Genomic DNA, 16,746 nt, shown 5'->3' with positions numbered 1-16,746 from the left:
TCGATGTACCTAGTATATGTGATTATAGCTTTTAAAAAGAACATCAAGCTCTTTTTTGTGTTTGATGTAATGTTTCATCTGCAAACGTGGTAATATTTAACAATTTTGATTACGAACTTTGTGAGGCACTGGCAGATGAATATCTAATTAAGTCGACGGCGTACACACGGTCTACTCTATTTACCTCGGTCAAATTATCTTTACGTGTACGTTGGGTGTGTGCCAGATATATGACTATCTACATCCGAAATTGCCAAGCGGCCAAACTTCGGAAGAGCGAGTCCGATTTGTGATAGAAAAAATTCTATGTGAAATTACCATGTACTCTGTCATTTTCTTATACTCGCTCGGTCCCTCTCCCTCCAGTTATAAGTATTTGACTTTTTGGGATAAGATCTGGTAAAGTCTTTGGAGGGAGTAGTCCTTGTCCCAACAAATATGGTAAACCGCTTGATTATAATTACTTTTACATTAGTAGTACTTCCTCCATTCTAAAATATAAGGCACAACCACTCTTAGCCCAAAGATCAAGAAACAATTATTATCATCCCCTAGTTTAGATTACCCTAATAAATATAATGCATGCATCCAATAGAATTAGTGTAGTGACCCTCGTATTCTACTTCCGGGGTAGAATACCGGTCTACGGCTCATTCCTTAGTAAGAACCAACTTACCAAGAAATGAGTACACCAGAGTAGCATAACAGAAACAACTGTAGCGAAAACCATTAAATAAAAACTAAAGAAATTAGCTTTTGCTAAAATAATCACTAACAATACCTTGCTATTCTATATCTTCGTGACCTTCAACTCTCAGTTGATGTAGAGATATGGAACGAGTCTTTGCTTTGATCTTGATCAATCATGTAGAACATTTCTTCACCTAATTGTTAGCTCAACACTACAAGGAATAATATATATAAGGGATGAGTACGAATGGTACTCAACAAGTACAACTATAGCAATCCAACAAATACATGCCTATAATTCACCTGCATAATATATATATCTCCAAATCCCATAATCGAACAAGTAGTTTTATGCAAGTTCATAAAACAGTGTAGTAAAAACTCATATTAAGTAATTATAAAATCTATTGCATATAAGGCACCACAGGTATTAGAACCTCCGATAGGTTCCTTTCCTGCCGCGTTCGCAGTTTCTACCCGAAACAGGGAGTGTCGGAGTGACATATCATAATTCATATACTCTGCAGAGGTGTGTCGCTGTACCCACAGACGCCTTAAACCTTTTAATGCCCACGCCTGTCGGCGCTTGAAGCACACTTCATGGTGTATGCTGGCAAGGCTAAGGTCACAAGCTTTTCATCAATCCCATCTGTCAATTATCTCTGCAGGTGATTCCCGCAACAACGGCGAATCATGTGATCCCGCAACAACAGCGATCCACATCATCTAATCGGATTCTGCAACAACGGCAACCCTCATCGCTAGGCCACGCTCATGGGATTCGCGGAAGTCCTTAAGCCCGCAGGATAAAGCCATTAAGAAAGAACTACTAAGCTAGCCTGTTCCATTCCAGGTCATGTGGTTGCCACGATCGCTACGGCGCTTGAATGCCATATAACAGTTGTTGTTTAACCTTATGATGATAAATATATGTAACTGAACCCCCACCACCATGGCAAGTTCAGAACACACCTATAATATGACCGACTGCTCCACCAGTCAATCCAATCCATCAGCATATTTATTTTAATCATAGAAAGTATAATTTAATGCAATGTGATACATATAGATTGCAATTACGAAAATAGAACAAGAGTTGGTCAAAGGTGTTGGACTTGCCTAAGATACCTGAAATCGAAGACGAATAAATTAATGAAGAATCCCAAGAAATCCAAGATAAACGCCAAACTGAAAGAAACAATAAAACACAACTAAATACGAGAATGTTTATATGAATGCGATGCACATGATATGCCTAACCTTAATATCATAGCTAATCTACAACACTATAGGTTATCCACTCTCACCTCAAGACTCAACTAGATGACCCATATGTATTTTTAAGTTGAATATGGTTAAATATATTTGTATGTTTTGATTTGGTAAAGATCTATGATTTATATAACATAATTTAGTTTTGGACTAAAATATTTAGTGTTAAAACAAACATCATTGCACTTTTTATTTTTAAAAGAGTAATTATTTTAATTGAAAGAAGTTTTACTTTACTTGAGAGAGATTTATATTCAATAGTCATTAAATTCAATAGTACACATATATACAGCCCACATGTCAAAGCCTAACAGAAAAGCCCATCTAGACCACCTTCTTCCTATTCTCTCTTTCTCTCGTTCTTCTTCCTCTCCCTCACCCTCTCCACGAGATTTTTGACAATAAGCCACTAAATATGTGCGCCTTTGCAAACTTACCACCCAATCCGCATGCCTTCTCTAATACACTACTAGGAGTGCTAATTTTTTGATTTCATATCACTTTCTCTCTTTTCCATCATTTTCTCTTTTTCTTTTTCGTTTTCTGTTGTTTCCTTCTCTTTTCGGACTCTTTTACCCCTGGCCCCACTTGTCAGGGAAAGGGATACAGAGAGAAGGGGATCGGGATCGGGAAGGGGGGAAGGGGAGGCAGAGCGCGTGCTGGCTGCTGCTCTGCCTCTCTCGCCATAGAGATCAAAATGGCGTCAGGAGCAGGACTGCAGGACGCCTGCTGCCCTGCTGTTCCTCTTCTCTGAGCAGGATAGTGGCATACTCCCTTCGTCCCACAAAAAGTCGAATTCTAGGGGAGGGAGTTTGTCCCACAAAAAACTGACTCCTGCGCACAAAACGAGAAACGTCGTCTCGAGCACATCGATGGGCCCATGGCCTCTCTCTCCTCGCGTTCAGTTCACACCGCTCAATCCTTATCCTCTCCCACCCAGCGGTTCTCCCCATCTCTCTCTCCTCTACTCCTCAGCCTTCTCCCGCTCCACCATCATGTGGCGGCGGACGCCGCCTCGACGGCGGGGGCGGCGGCGGCGACAGGCGGACGCGGCCTCGTCTGCGGGGGCGGTGGCGGCAAGCGGACACGGCATCGGCCGCGGCGACGAGCGGACGCGGCCTCATCGGTGGCGGCGGCAAGCAGACACGGCATTGGCGGCAGCGGCGGCTGCGACGACGGACGCGGCCTCGTCGGCGACAGCGACCAGCGGACGTGGCATCGGTGGCGGCAGCGGCAACAGGCGGATGCGGCCTCCTCGGCGGCGGCAGCAACGAGCGGACACGGCCTAGTCGGCTGCGGCGACCAGCGGACGCGGCATCGGCGGCGGCGGCGGCGACCAGCGGACGTGGCCTCGTCAGGGTTCTTGCTAGTTCATGCGTCGGGGTTCTTGCTAGTTCTTGTAGTATCTCTTTTTCTCTGTTGTTGGTTCTTCTCGGCTCTTGGTTCTTCTATGTTCTTGGTACTTGCTAGTTCATGTTCTTGGTTCTTCTATGTTGTTGGTACTTGCTAGTTCGTGGCTTCATGCACGATCCAGATGGCAAAGGTGGAGGCTTGCTGGTTTTTGGTGTTGATGCGTTTGGTATTTGGCGTTGTCATCAAATGCAGGTGACACCATTACTCAGTGATGCATCGACGGCGAACATCCGGTGGTGGGATGCCTGGGTATCGAGGAAGGGGCTGGGAACAATTTAGTGTTCACAGAGATTTTTTTCAAAACAAAAGTGCTAATCATGGTTGTACTTGATGGGGGTATTTTGATCTTTCACCGCTTGGACTAAAAGTGCATCGGGCTTCTAGGATTCGATATTTTATGGGACGGAGGGAGTATATTGCTGCATATAACTGCTGCATATATTGCTGCATGTATTGTATATATGTGTATTCATAAACTGTTGCTCCGATGGCAAAATTTTGACAGCATGTAAGCAAAATTTTGACAGCATGTACCCTAAATTTTGGCAACATGTACCTTGCAATTTGTAGAGCATTTGACACAAGTCAAGAAAGCACTTGACATAGATAAAAAAATGGTAGCATGTACCCATAATGCACATATAACCATTTGAGAACAAACAAGTTCAATACCAAACTTGAGAATATCATCCAGATTACATAACCAGGCTCTCCACCCAGCGCCGCCGCTTCCCAGGCAGTGCCGTCGCTCTCCCTTGCGCCTGCTGCCACACCCCACTCCGGCGACCCTTCTAGCCACCGCCCCGCAACCGTCGCCGGCCTGAATCGGTTTCTTGGATCCTCGCTTCTCTGCCCCTAAACTAACCCCAGCCGCCGGTCTCCTGCTACTGCAGCCACCGTGGAGATGGCCGGTGGAAACACAGGCAACTCCGGTGGCTGCATCCCTCTGCTCCATAGGTGAGCTACCTATTCCATCCTCCCGTCTCTGATCCCTATTGTGATATACTAGTGTGGTGTCCTCTCTTGTATGGTGTTGTTATGTAAATTGTGATGTACTGGTGATGCTTGTGAATTTGTCCTAATGATTCACTTGATGATGTTATACTTAGGGTTGTATTTACTGGATCTAGGGTTCTAGAGAAATTGGGTTGCTAAGATGGATGATGCCTATATGTTCATGATGAATGAATGCTGACATGAATAGGTCTATGAATTGCATTACTAAAATAGAAATCACTCTAGCATGATTAAATCCTTAATTATGCTTATGCAATGACCATCGTGTTGGAAATTAATTTGTGTTCTTGAAATAACAAAGTCAAATTGGATTTGACTACTAGTTGGTCAAGTTGGTTGCTTGTTGCTGCTTGAAGTTTCTAGCACAAATTAGCTAAGCTTAGTTGTAAATGAGTGATAATGGGCTATAGAATACACAAGTGAGTTGTATGCTTTGTTGTGTTGGCATGGAAGGATACAAAGCAAATTTTACTAGCTAGCAAGGGTGTACACTGTATTAGGTAGTTTCATTGCTGCTTGTGCTTGGCAAGCAGCATGTGTGTCTTGGTAGCAAGCTAGTTTTGTGTTGTTAGATGAGCTGTAACATGAGCTGTAAAAACATGCTACTGTAGCAGGTCGGTTACTGTAGAAACCGACCTAAAAGTCCTATAAAAGGACATATACTCCTATGTAAATGGTGTCTAGGGCTTATGTAATATATGAAAATGTAGCTTCTTTGCTCTACTCTGTTCTCTTGCTCTCTATCTTTTCCATGAGTGATTTAGATCCTTGTATTAGAAAAAGCAACAATTGGTATTAGAGCCTAGTTCAGGTGAGGCATAGATAGAGCAAGATTTGAGAGTTCAAGCCTTTGTTTTTAAGTTGGGCATAGCAGGAGCAAGAAAGTGGTGGAGGTAAGGAGCACGCCCCCGATGACACCATGACAATGCTGTGGAGTGGCACCTATCGTCATGGTGGTTGTGGCAGTGAGGCCGATGGCAACAACTTGTGAGAAGTTGAGATGGTGTGCGGTGGTGTGTGCCTAGTACGGAGCATGTGGCTCCATGATGAGGTGCAAACCGCATGTTGTTGAACCGTCATCTCGGTATGTGTATGTAGTTGATTCCATATACATACCAGCTAGTTGTGTGTTAGTTTTTGTGAATGTGTGTCCACAAGAAGATGTGTCACCATTTTGAATTGGGATTGTAGAGTTAATACCATGGTAGATGAGTCTGGGAAGATGAGAAGTTGAGTCACTGTCTAGAATCGATGGAAGATGATACTCCGGATCTTGAGAAGATGTGACGCCATCCTGAGTTAAGAGTCCCCTGATTCGAGTCCAAGAGTTGTGTCCAAGATATTGAGGTAGATGTGCTCCTCGTCTTGAATTGGATTCGAGAGTTGCGTCTAGGGTGAGTAGTAGCTAGTTTGTGTTTGTAGTCCTATATTGGTTCCAAGAGTTGAGTCCAGGACGTTGAGGAAGATATGTTCACCGTTCTGAATTGGTGCCAAGAGTTGTGTCTAGGACAACGTGAATGTGTGTTTTGTTCAAGTTGGCAAGTCGTAGAAGCGACAGACTACCCATCTTGAAGTTGAGGGAGTTTGGCAAGTCGAAGATGTGACCGACTGACTGAATGAGTATTTGTTCGAGGCGTGTTAAGTTGCGTCACCGTCTCAGGCAAACACATGAGTCAAGTTGAAGATGTGTCCTACTGACTATCAAGTGTGAGCACTCATCAAGTATAAAGAAGCGACCGGAGTAAAGTGAAGATCTCAAGAATACAAATTAAGGGGGAGAATGTTGGAAATTAATTTGTGTTCTTGAGATAACAAAGTCAAATTGGATTTGACTACTAGTTGGTCAAGTTGGTTGCTTGTTGCTGCTTGAAGTTTCTAGCACAAATTAGCTAACCTTAGTTGTAAATGAGTGATAATGGGCTGTAGAATACACAAGTGAGTTATATGCTTTGTTGTGTTGGCATGGAAGTATACAAAGCAAATTTTACTAGCTAGCAAAGGTGTACACTGTATCAGGTAGTTTCATTACTGCTTGTGCTTGGCAAGCAGCACGTCTGTCTTGGTAGCAAGCTAGTTTTGTGCTATTAGATGAGCTGTAACATGAGCTGTAAAAACATGCTATTGTAGCGGGTCGCTTATTGTAGAAACCGACCTAAAAGTCCTATAAAAGGACATATACCCCTATGTAAATGGTGTCTACGGCTTATGTAATATATGAAAATGTAGCTTCTTTGCTCTACTCTATTCTCTTGCTCTCTATCGTTTCCATTAGTGATTTAGATCCTTGTATTAGAAAAAGCAACACATCTAAATATTAAAATTTGTTACAAACTAATAAACTAACATGATCAGATCCTTATGTTGCCATGCTGAATAGTAATCTAGAGGATTAATATGATTTCATTCATACATGATGCATAATGGTAGTATCACTTGAGGGATTTAATGACCTAGAAATTATAAATCTTCATCTTGATGCCAAAGTATACTTACTACTGAAATCACAGTTAAATAATGGTGTTTATGGTATTGGTCTTAGCAAGGTTATGCTGATCAACTACTAAAGTTTAGATTCTGATATTATGCTCTTCTCTAGATGACTTGCTGTAGAGACCCATAAGTTTAGGTTTATTCGAACTAAAGATATACCTGTGCACTTGCTATCCAGAGTAATCCTATACATTCAGTATCACTAATATTAAGAACTAATGCATTGGTTGATTTTTAAGGCTGCTAATGTTTCTCACAGTGGAATACGATTTATATTGATTACTCCCTCCGTTTTATAATGTAAGACTTTATAGTATTGTCCACATTCATATGTATGTTAATGAATCTAGATATATATGTGTGTTTAGATTCATTAATATTTACATAAATGTGGGAAATGCTAGAAAGTCTTACATTATAAAATGGAGGAAGTAATACTTACAGAACTAATATATGCCATGCTCTAATCTAGAATCATTTGCCCTAGATGCTCTGCTATAGAGACTTATAACTCTACTCATTAATTCTAACTATTTATAATTTCAGGATTCACCAAACAAATGCATGCGCAGCTGTTTACCTAAATGCATTTACATAATGATTCTAGAAAAACTAAAATGTTTCTTGTTACTAACCCCAAATAATTATAAACTAACATTAACCTATTTACTTATCAGTTAAATAAAAAAATATTTATGTCCTACTAGTTACACCTCCTACTCTACAGCTCAAATTGTTAGAATTTTAATAGTTACTCTCATTGAGAAGAGGATGGCACTTAGGATGGGGCAATTTTCTGGTTTTCTTTATTCATAAACTCAAAGCCATACCTACCCGAGGGAGGTTGGATACATATATATAGCCATAGCTGGCTGTAAGCCTATTGCTGCACCCTAGTCTAAAATTCGAAATTTGAATAGGATGCTGTCCTAGAAGGCATCCAAACTGAATAAAGTATAAATGAGGCATAAAGGAGATGCTAACTGCTGTTGTCCTACTAACCGCAGCTGTCCTAGCAACTGAAAGTATGCTAAAGGAGTAGATGCTGTCCTTAAAAGGTGAAACTACCCAAAAGCAAAGGAAGAACCACGACCAAGGACTACAAAGACTTATCCTTCACAAATTACTTAATTTTCTTGTTCATATTCTAATGGATGCAAATGCAACTCACAACTCCTACACATACTAGTATATGCATCACTCAAGAATCATGCCATGATATGATTGTACTTTCATTTCAATCTCCTGATTACCTGCCATGATTTTAGGTGACTGATATAGGGAACTCTGGTTCTGCAGCTACTCTTCTGGACTCTGATTCAAGGGTTCTCCTGATGGAACTCTGATTTCTCCTCTTTGAGCTGAAGCACCACCTGCTCCTCCAGAAACTGAAACCCCTCTCTTCTTGAAGCTCAGGTACCTCCTACTTGATTTGCACCCTTGCTAACGATTTTTCTGATTTCTTGTTCTTGCTGATTTTACCTCCTGATCCAATTTACAACAGTTGCCTGTTCTCCTCCTTTCTTCTTGTCCTGCTTCTGCTGTTACTGATCCATCTTGTTTCTTGAGCTGAAGTACCATCTCCTCCTAGAGCTGAAATCACTGTTCATGCAGGAACCGAACACCCCTACTTCTCCTTCTTCAGATTTGGTTCATCTCTCTCTTTCTCTCTACCAAGTTGCTTTACTGTGGATACTATGGTTGAGCTGTGGTGTTGGTGAGGTGTATAATTTCTGGTTGAATATCTCTTTATCTCCCTAACCTCTACTGATTTCTAGTCAAGACTGCCTTACTCCAGTTGAGATTCTACTGCTTGTACTGTTGTTCTTCATAGCTGCTACTCGCCCCTAATGTTGCTGCCACTATGGCGATCTGCCGCTGCCGCTGCTGCTCTTTGCAGTAGAAAATGGTAGTACTACTACTGCTGTGCCTACTGCTGAATGTCATTTTCAATCTTACTAATAACTATATAAGAAATCCTGTCAAAATTTTAGTATGGTAACTATGCTAAATTTTAGTAAGGTTTTTTTAGCATTAAAGTGAACAGTCTCTTGGTATCGACGATACAGTTGCTTGGTTGGAATGAATGGTTTCACACTGAACTAGTTAACTTGGTGGAACTTAACCAGTGACTCACTTACTTGTTGTTTGGTGGCTGCTTCCTTGATTGACACCTCACCATGACATGTTCGGTGGATTAATTTTGAGAGGTTTCACTAATTTACAATTTAATGGAAATCTGGTGAAATTGGAATACTTAGTAATTTTGCATTCTAGTCTATAAGCTTTTGGAATTTTGGAGGTTACTCCAGAGTTAAGGGACCGATTAATAATTGCCCTAGAATTCAGGGAGTTTTATGCAAAAATGGATAATTTTGGAATTTGGCTTGAGATGGCTCGGTTTACGGGCCTGTTCACTTTAATGCCAAAAAAAACCTTACCAAATTTTAGCATTACCAAAATTTCAGTATAGTTGCCAAAATTTTGGCAGGATTTTTTATATAGCTACCAAAATTTGACAGCAAACTAAATGTAGCCACTTTTTTAGCAACTTTACTAAAATTTGGTAAGGTTGAAAATGGCATCAAAGTAAACAGGCCCTACATCTTTTGTGCCCCTATTTGGTTGGATGCAAAATTTGTAGATTGAGACAACACAAAAATTCCTTTATTGCTACTACAACTAAAGTTTTAAATATGCAACCTCCTAAATAGAAATTGTGCGGTCTAAAATCATATAAACATTTCCTAATACATTTAATTTCTCCTTTTACTTGAATGCAGAGCGTATGAGTTCAGTTTGTATTTATAAGCACCATGTATCTGCACAATATATGAGATGCATACGTATAAGATTTATAATGAATATGTGTACACATGGATGTATGCCAGTCTGTATATGTATGTACGTAAGTACGTACGTACGTACGTATGTATGTATGCAACCTATAACCAAATAGTTTGTGAATAATTTACTATAGTTTCAGTTCTGATTTCTACTGTGCATGTATACCTAGCTTCGTGACAACTAATCTACGTATAGTTTGATCGAAACTAAATTATCCCACTCCTCAACAGATTTAGTCTAACTAACAATAAATCAATGATGCATATGGATATGACTTGATAAATAAATGACAAGAAAACGATCGAAATATCATTTAAGATCCATAATAGAACAACAATCAACATATTTATAGGTCCTAGCCAGAATCGTGGCTCAATCAATACCGCTCTCAGCCAGTGTGATCAAGTCATTAGCGTGATTAATACTATAGCTAAATACCCAAGATGTTACAATTAGAGATCTTAAGGGTGGAGGATTTAAAAAAGTAATAATTTAATAGAGAAGATGTCCTAGTTAATTGTATGCAAACATGCATGCCTTATATTATGGAACACCTAAAAAAATAGTTGTGTTTTATATTATAGAATGGAGGGAGTATATAACAATGATCTTGTTCACTTTGATGCCATTTTCAACCTTACCAAATTTTGGTAAAGTTACCAAAAAAAGTGGCTACATTTAGTTTGCTACCAAATTTTGGTAACTATATAAGAAATTTTATCAAAATTTTGGCAAATTTTGACAACTATGCCAAAATTTGGTAAGGTTTTTTTTGGCATCAAAGTGAACAAGTCTAATGTTTTACTAATTTTTAAGTATAGAGAGAGATCGCTTACATATCAGGTACAACTGCAAACTGCATAAAGCATAAAGCATAAAGTCAGTTGATCAGGTCTGTTTCCTACGGCCATTTTCTAATGTCATATAAACTGATTCATGCATGCACAAAAGACTGATCGAGAGAAGTACGGAGTAGGTTGGAAATTTCGGACCTCGGAAATTTCGGTCATTTCAGTCACCTTCGATACGATATTACTTCGACCAAAATTTTTTCATGAATTTAGGTAATATTTGTTCAAATTTAACTAAATTTTGCTCAAAATTTTGGAAATTTCGGACCAAAATTTCCGAAATTTTCAAAATTTCGGGATTTCGGCCCTAATACAAAGTCCTCAAACGACAGAGTGAACCACTACGGACCAAAAGGAAGTCGTACAGTAAATAAATCAAACGGCGAAGCAAAGCCCCTCACTCAGAATATAATTACTCGTCATCAGAACAGAAAAGTAAAAAATAAAAAATAAACCCAGTTAATTAACTACAGTGAGGCCTCACTCCGATTTTAATTATTAATTTACTGCCTGCATTTTCGACTCGCCGCCGATCGAGACGTCCACTGATCAGCTACTAGTAGCATGTAGGACGCCGCGAGAACAGCCACTAGCAGCGCCGCCATGGCCGCGCCGGCGGCGAGGAGGTCGTCGTCGCCGCGAGGTGGGCTCGCGGCGGCGCACATTTGGACGTAGGACGCCGCCGCCGCCCTCGTGAGCGCGCCGCCCCCGCCGGCGCGGAGGAACCACGGCGACTGCAGGGCGGCGAGCATCCGCGGCACGACGGTGATCGCCGCCGCGGCGACGACCGCCGCGGCGCGTGACAGCGCCGCCGCCGCCGTCGTGGCCGCGGCGGGGAACAGGAGTAAGTAGACGACGGCGGCGGCGGCGATCACGAGGGCGGCGGAGGTGGTGGTGCTGATCACGTCGCGATTCTTGGCTAGCGACGACGAAGCTGCCATTAATTTGGGAGAAGAGAAGCACACACACGGGGAGAGATTAGATCACAGGAGGTGGAGGAGAATTAGGCCGGAGAGGAGGCGATTGAGGAATGGAAGATCAAAATGTGCGATGATCGATCGATACGTTTGCTGCCCCTCGGTGAGGCACTTAAGTAGCGATGACGATCAAGCTCAACTCAACGTCAGACGCATACCTTTCAAAGTTGCAACTCATACCAACTCCGTTTATTTAATATGTGATGTCATTGAGTTTTTTATAAATATTTTATCATTCGATTTTATTTAAAACTTTTATATAGATATAAAGAATTTAAGTTGGGCTTAAAAAACATTTGACAATAAATTAAGTCAGAATAAAGCAAACGATACTTACATAAATTTTTAAAATAGAATAAATGGTTAAACGTTTAAAATAATCAATTGTGTCATACGTTAAAAACGAAAGTGGTACTCCCTCCGTCCCGTAATATAAGGGATTTTGAGTTTTTGCTTGCAACGTTTGACCACTCATTTTATTCAAAATTTTTTAAAATTATTATTTATTTTATTTGTGACTTACTTTATTATTTATAGTACTTTAAACACAACTTTTTGTTTTTTATATTTGAAAAAAAATTTGAATAAGACGAGTGGTCAAACGTTACAAATAAAAACTCAAAATCGTTATATTATATTGTAGGCAGGAGGGAGTAACAGCTAACGAAGACGCTCGGAAAATATGCTTATCATTGTATTCATCAAGTGTCATTTATATATTATATATATATTCTAGCTTCGATCGACCCTTTGCTAATTGCTATCGACGACTAGATTACTCTTCTGGTCCATGCTTATCTTTCAAAGTAAACACCATTACCGTCAGATCTAACATTTTTAAGCTGATAGATGCAATGCTACTGCTCCGTGTGTTAACGTGGGGGGTCCAAGTTCAGCTATATTATAAAATTTTAATTCAGTCACGTTGTTGACCTGGGTCAAGTTAACGTTTAGTACTTTAGTAGTGTCGTTGGTTGCAATTCTATCGTGCGTAGAGTGGTGGCGGGTATATACGTGCCGGATGGATCGCCGAAACTGCCCAGCAACGGCCAAAGCTTCTATCCAATCCTTTCGATTTTTTTTCTCTTTGAGATTAGCATGTGTTATATATGTCACTCTTAGGAGTACCATATCATGGTACGTAGGTTAGGTAACAAAGAGGTGATTTGACTACTCTGCCACTTGGCATGCTAGCTACTTGAAATTAAGTGTACACTGTAATACCCTAGGATTGGATAATTCATGGATGCTTCAAAGTAGGGAGGCGTTATAGCAACTCAATAAAAACAGGACAAACTTCATTGGGTAATTGTGGGCTCGTAGTCACATACTGTACCTACTTGTGCCTACACCCATTTTGAAAAGGAATGAATCGCACTTTTGCACCGGTTGTTATTACCCAATGGGTGTGTTTGGATAATGGAAAATAGGGAAAGGATCGGGATTGTAAAATGAATAAAGGGTTAGGATTAAATGGAAGAGGGGGAATAAATGGTTAGGATTTAAAGATGTCTTTTGGTAAGTGGAAAATTATTTCCCATTTCTATTAGCCAAACATTACCGATTGTTTTACTCCCCTTTTTTTTCCGCAAACAGAGAGCTTTATTAATCAAGTATTAGGAGTACAATCATGAGCCAAAAGCTCAGAAACACACGTTGGGGCTTCCCCTCTCCACACTATCTACTGATTCGACCGTCTTGCAAGCTGAGCAAGACAGTGCGCTACTCCATTAGCTTCTCTGTTTTACTTTAAACCATTCTGTACTGAATCTTTTTCACTTTGGATTGGTACTTTTTTTTTTCATTTAATGCACTTTGGACCACCCAAATGCGTTTATCTAGGCATATGCAACCACTCTTCTTGACGATGAGTTGCACGTAAAAAGGATGATTGTCGGTATGAGGATGCTAATGTACTCACAAAACAGAGTTTAGATGATCCAAAATAAAAACAAAACAAAAATAACTAGTCCAAAAACATTAATTCCAATAAAAAAAGGTAAATTAAAAGAAGAAGTATCTCAAGGAGAAAATAGAAAACTCAAATTTTTCAGCATATATTTAACATTGTATTATTTTACACGGAATTTTATATATTTAACTATGAATTGCAAATCACATGACTAATGCTGTGTTCGCTGCTGCTAGTTGGAAACATATGTTCCGCGCACGGAAAACGGAGCGGTCCATTAGCGCGTGATTAATTAATTATTTGCTATTTTTTCAAAAATGGATCAATATGATTTTTTAAGCAACTTTTGTATAGAAACTTTTTGTAAAAAACGGGCCGTTTATTTGTTTGAAAAGCGCACGCGCGGAACACGAGGGAGATGGGTTGGGAACTCAGGATGCCGAACTAAGCCTATGTTTTTCTAGTACTCATATCTAGTGAGAACTAGGACATAAATAATTAATTGTCTACTAGATTCCTTGAAAATTAACGGTGCAAAATGGACTGATAAATTAAAAAATGAAAAATGGAAGTCAAAAAATAAGAGATAAGAGAGAGACGAACATATACTTACTACTTAGTAGGTAGAGTTAGCAATTAATCACATGGTGAAAAAGCGTGAAGTAAAGAAAAAAATATTGCAGTACTTTTTGTAGCAAAACTATGTTGATGTGTCTATTACTCCTACTTATCATGATACTTTCTCCATACATAAATATTTAATGTTTAAGATAAAATTTAGTTAAACTTTTAAAACTTTGACCAATAATGATTTCTCAGATGCTTAAGTTTAATGGTATATGTGAATTGCCTTGAAAAGTATTATCGTAATATCGTAAAGTTATTAGATTTTTTTTTCTGAACTTGTTCTAATATAAAATTGATGATCAATGTTTTAAATTTTGGACCGAACCTTATCCTAAACTCTAATGTTTATAGTATATTTTTTGCCTCAGGCCTGCTATAGTAAATTGAAAGAATCGCTCAACGCGCATAGGCTTTAGAAACAAACAAAAAAAAAAGAATTGTTTTGTTTCATCGTAGACCTCTGTTTATTACATTCCACATCAGAATCAGATCAAACTTAAATCATCCATACTACTCTTCCCCATTTCAAGTGGTAACACCATAAAGCTTGTTGGTCACTCCTACCTGGATATGAGTTCTTGAGAAGACCAATGACGAACCATCAACGAAGTTCTTTTGTTTCAGAGAAATCTTGGATGAGCCATCTGCTGCCACATTTGTTTCATTGTAGACCTCTGTTTATTACTTCCTCCGTTTTATGTTATAAGATATTTTGACTTTGGTTTTTTTTAAATTTGACTAAATTTATAGACAAATATAGTAATATTTATAATACTAAATTAATGTCATTAAATCAATAATTGCATATATTTTCATAATAAATTTGTCTTGGGTTAAAAATGTTACTACTTTTTTCTATAAACTTGGTCAAATTTAAAGTAGTTTGACTTTGACAAAAGTCAAAACATCTTATAACCTGAAACGGAGGGAGTACAAACCACTATCGATGCACATTTCTTCTAGAACCATAGCGTAATTTGAGCGAAGAATCTGACAAGCCGAGCTCCAAAGTTGTCGGGTGAATCCATCTGAAACTTGAGGCTAACTCTTCTCAGACTGCTGTGCAAAGCAGGTGAACGATCGTTCACTCAACGCGCGGGGATGTCGTCATGACGATCACCATTGCTGCCGTGCCGATAATGAAACCGCCGTCGCCGGCATCCATTTCCGGCGTGTGAAGGGACCAATGGACTTGTCGAAATCTTGTTGAAATTAATTGTGCATGAAATGACATCGAGTATGGTGTAGGCAACGTGTCGAGCTTGAGGCTGAGGTCTCGAAGAGAAGGGCAGCAACGGATCGAGTAGGTTGGCGATCGCTGCCGCCGCCGTCCTCATCGCCGGCAGCGGGCAGCCGCGCCTCCGTTACTAGCTTGAGGCGCTCGAGGTCGGGGAAAGTGCGGAGGTGCTCGGCTCTCGTCTCGCCTTGCCGGCGACGAGGACTCGAGGTTGTGCAAGGAGCGTAGCTTCGGCGCGTCGATCGCGATGCAGCCGCCGCCGTTGTCGTTGTCGTAGGTGCTTGAATTGCACAGTGCCAGCACGGGTGTGGTGGCCGCCGGGCAGCGGAGGAGGAGGCGCGCTTCTTCCGCCGTGTCGCTCTCGCTGCCGGACTCTCCACCCGGTCCGGTGTCGTCTCCGGCGAACGACTCTTCTTCCTCCGACTCATCGGAGTCGGAGTCTTGTTCGTCGTCATCGTAGTAGTACTAGTAGGGGTGGTTGCCGAACAGCCGAAGTCGAAGTAGACGGACACGGACTCTAGGTGCACTGTGGTGAGCCCCGGCGCGGCGTCGATGAGGCGCTGCAGATGCCAGAGCCGCACGACGCAGCGGCGCGGGAACGCGGCGGCGGCGGCGGACGGCAGAGCGAGCCTGGTGCACTGCACCCGGTGATGTCCAGCACGCGGACTCGACGGTGAGGCTGACAGGCTGTACACGCCGCTGTCTCATCTCGCCTCTTTCTCCTCGTCGTCGTCGGAGTAGGAGCGGTACCTGCAGGGGACAACGCGGACGCGGAGATCCTCGACGCGGCGCGCCGCAGGGTGGGAGACCACGAGGTCAACCACGTCCACCTCGCCGTCGTCTCGCCGCCATTGTTCAGGAACTTGGAGATCAAGGAGTTGCAGGGCAGTTCGCCTGCACGTCGAGGGTGAGCCTGGTGACGCCGCGGCAGCCGCCGTTGCCTCCGGCGGGGCGGCCGCCGCGAACGCCGCCTGGCGAGGCGCGGACGAAGGCGTCGCGGCGGGAGGAGAAGGCCTCCTCCCGTTCGTCGAGGCTGACGCTGCGGCTGACCCCGCCGTCGAAGTAGACGCGCGCGGCGAGGTTGACGGCGCCGCCAGAGCGAGCCCCGCCGCCGCGAGAGCGCGCCGGTCGACGCGGCCTCCTTGGATGGGACGAGCCGGAGGATGCGCAGGAGGAGGGTCGTCGGGGAGATCGAAACGTTGGTCGTCGTCGCCGCCGCCGCCGCCGGCGGCCATCGCCGTAAGACGGTTGTGAAAACTAGCGATTGATTTGGCCGGCATCAATGGAGCGTCTCCGTGATTTAAGACGTGTTTAGTTGGGTGTTAATGGGCTTACTTTGCTCTCGCAAATTGGGCCCGGCCCATTTGAAGGCCGATCTAGATGTTTTACATGTATAGGAGCAGCATCTAGTGT

This window comes from Oryza sativa, chromosome 10, assembly GCF_034140825.1.
Source record: "Oryza sativa Japonica Group chromosome 10, ASM3414082v1".
Classification (NCBI taxonomy): domain Eukaryota; kingdom Viridiplantae; phylum Streptophyta; class Magnoliopsida; order Poales; family Poaceae; genus Oryza; species Oryza sativa.
The sequence above is the reverse complement of the archived record's forward strand: the minus strand, read 5'-3'. Positions refer to the sequence as shown.